Genomic DNA, 3,602 nt, shown 5'->3' with positions numbered 1-3,602 from the left:
GTATTATTTTCCATATGGACAAGTGTAAACCCCCTTTTGCCCTACCCTGCAATTGTTCATTATAGTCTGTTATGATCCTGTATATTTCTGTGGTATTAGTCATAATGTCTCTTCTTTCATTTCTGATTTTATTATTTGTATATTCTTTTTTATTTTTATTTACTTCTTATTGTTGCTCAAGTACAGTTGTATTATTTGCATATTCTTTTCTCTTAGTTAACATAGCTAAAGGTTTGTCAATTTTATCTTTTCAAAAAAGTTTTGTTATTTCTATTAATTTTCTGGTCTATTTCACTTATTTATGTTCTTATTTTTGTTTACTTCAATCTGGTAAACTTTGGATTAATTTGTTTTTCTTTTTCTAGTTCCTTATGATATAAAATTATGTTCCTTATTTGAGACATCTTTTTTTAATATGCATTTGTTGTTATAAATGTTCTTCCAAGAATTACTTTTGTGGCATAGATTTTGGTGTGTTGTGTTTTCATTTTCATTAGTTTTAAGGTATATTTTGATTTTTCCTTTTGATTTTTTCTTTGACCTTTTGTTTGTTAAGGGGTGTTTTGTTTAGTTTCCACATGTTTGTAAATTTATTTATTTATTATTACCTTGACAACCCTGTGAAGTACTGGCTAAGTATCCTCTAGAATGTCCTCATTATGAGTTTGCCTGATATTTTTCTCATAATTAGACTAGAGTTATGTTTTTTTTTCCTTTGAAAGAGTACTAATCCCATCATGTCAGAGGCTAAATGTTATCTACATGATATTACTGGTGCTGTTAACTTTCATCACTGGGTTAATGTAGTGTTTGCCAGGTTTCTCCATGGTAAAAATATTATTTATTGCCTGTTTTCACAATAAGAATGTAAGATTTATGAGAGTAGAGATGGAATATATTTTGTTTACTGCTATATCCACAGTGTTTAGAACAGGGCATGGCCCACAGACACTTGGTAAATATTTGTTGAATGAATTAGTGAGTAAACTGAAGGATGAATTTGATGATCTTTAGCTTCCCATTCTACTCTGAAAATTTATTCTGGTCTTGCCCACCTGTTTCTGCCAGGCAATGGACAACCAGCTCTACTGCATCTACCAGAGCATGGTACTTTTCTTCTTTGAATGGTACACTGGGGTGCAGATATTTCTATATGGAGACTTGACAAAAGTAAAGAAAATATATTTAGCAAATAATCAATGCACAATTGACTAGATTGTCACCATTTGGCAGAGTGATCTTGGATATGTGCACTATATGCTGAAAGATGGGTTAAAGTGGCTTCTATTTATTGTATGGCTGTTACTTTTCCCAGCATGGAGGGATCTATGTCAAGATAAGTGCCAGATTTAATAAGAAGGAGATGAGAAAGAAGCTGCAGAGCTACATGAACACAGGAACTTGAATGTATCGTGTGATTTTTCTGGAGAGAACAAGGTATAATCCAGAACTAACAAAAGTCATTTTAACTAGCCAAACATTTCCTGCTCAGGAAGGTCTGGCACTATTAAAACACATGATACCAAGAGTACAGTCCATTCATATTGATTTTGATTGTATGAAAAACTATGTAGATGCAATTTATGATGTTACATTGGTGTTTGAAGGGACTGTGGATGATAAAGGGCAGCAGAAAGAAGCTCCATCCATGGTTGAATTTCTCTACAAAGAATGTCTAAAAATTCATATTCACATTGGTTACATAGACAAGAAAAATATCCCAGAAGAACAAGTACATGTGAGAAGATGGTTTCATGAACATTTTGAAATAAAAGATAAGTGAATTCTCTGATTCACTGGATCCCGAAAGAAGAAACAAATTTCCTGGGAAAAGTATTCAGTCTAAACTAAATATCAAGAAGACATTGCCATCATTGTTGATCCTAAGTGGTCTGACTACAGACCTGCTCATGACCAAGGTTGGGAGGAAGCTGTATATGAAAACGTGGGTCTATGGAACAATAATTGACTGCTTGTGATTAGTATTAAAGTGTAAGACTTTCTCCAGGCAGTGGGATATGCCACAATGTTTATTATGGGTGGCTGCACATTATATGACATTGTTTCCTGAATTTAGTAACAAGTGTAAGTAAAACCTTGTTGATTGAACATTGGATAAAATAGAATTTCTGACTAATGCCACAGTTTGTCTGGGCAGATTGACAAAAAATTTGTTCTGACCTTACCTGTGATTATTAACAGGAACTGTATTAGGCTATGTAGTCTATATGTATGAAATGTAGTACAGTGTCTGCCGCCAATTACTCAATATGTATGGGCATTAGCACACATTGGTTGACAGATGACTTATTTATCAGAGAAAGACATATGATTTCACTCAAATGTGGAATCTAATGAACAAAGTGAACTAACATGTAAATGAGAGACAGACTCATAGATGGATGACATGGTCACTGGTGTCACTGGCAAGCAGTGTCCGTGGCATTATGGCTGAGACAAGACAAATTCACACAGACTACTGAGCCTTGTGGAGGAAAAGGGATGGCATGGCCACTCTCTCAAGAGGAGAGTGTGCTGACCCTTGCCTTGACAGGCTTTTATTAGCTTAATTTGCATAGAAATACCAGACATATATGGAAAGCTCATCAATCATTGTCAGGCAGTAATAATCAAATAGATAACATTCAAAGAACCCTGAGGGCTTATTTTGAGTCGGCGTCAGATAGCTAAAGGACCATAAAACTTTGGGGAAACAAACTCATTTCATTATTGGACCCTTATCATTTAAATTGAGGGTATTAGCAAAACAGGTTTCACAGGATTTTATGCATTCTTTCTTAGGCCTGATTGCCCCAGGGAACCCACCCTTTCCAGCACAGGGCAACACCCACCTCCAGCATTATTTCAGGTTTAGGTCCAGCAGGGAAAGTAAGGCAGCCAAGAGATTAGGAGACTTCTTGCAGGCAGAATGAGGACTCAGGCTATGTCAAAGCCGAGGGGTGAGGGTCCATCACCCCCTTTCTCCATAGCCCTCCAAGTCCTTCCCTGAGGGCCCCTTTATGACCGTGCTTGTCTTAGGTTGTCCCTCCCTTGAGGAATCTTACTCATCATTGGCTAACCAGTCATGCAGTGGGGGCCAGGCAGGGTGAAGTAAAGTGGGCAGAGGTGGTGCTCCTGCCAGGGAGATAAGCTTTGTCTCCTTAGTGGCTTAGGGTCTCAAGGTCTCTCACTCAGCCTTAGCCATGGGGGGTTACAGTCTCTGAAACCAGGTAGGGTGGTTCCCAACAGATGGAGAGTAGATGACAGCTAGAGGAGGGGGGTGGTTAGGAGGTGGAAGGCTTGAGCAAAAAGGAAAAAGGACTCATGGACATAGACAACAGTGTGGTGATTGCTGGGGGGAGGGAGGTATATGGGACTAAATGGTAATGGAAAAAATACAATAAATATTAAATAAAAAGGGCTATATTTAATTTTGTTTTGAAAAGCCAGGGCAAGATTATCTAGGCCAATTTTGTTCAGATTGGGAGTTTGCATACAGCATTCGAATGAGGTTAGGTTTTAATAAGCCCTAGATTTTCAAACCTTATTTCTACCACGTCTTAGCATTGTGTTTCTGGGCAAGTGATGTGATCTAGACTCTT

General features: G+C 37.5%; 1 pseudogene; it reads left to right on the top strand.

Moving 5' to 3' along the window:
- The first annotated feature begins 1,053 nt into the window (after window positions 1-1,053).
- On the top strand, window positions 1,054-2,093 carry LOC112302254 (1-acyl-sn-glycerol-3-phosphate acyltransferase epsilon pseudogene; annotated as a pseudogene).
- Window positions 2,094-3,602: the final 1,509 nt, after the last annotated feature.

This window comes from Desmodus rotundus, chromosome 6 (genome assembly GCF_022682495.2).
Source record: "Desmodus rotundus isolate HL8 chromosome 6, HLdesRot8A.1, whole genome shotgun sequence".
NCBI classification, from domain to species: domain Eukaryota; kingdom Metazoa; phylum Chordata; class Mammalia; order Chiroptera; family Phyllostomidae; genus Desmodus; species Desmodus rotundus.
Note: the sequence above shows the minus strand (reverse complement) of the source record. Positions and strands in the feature narration are given on the sequence as shown.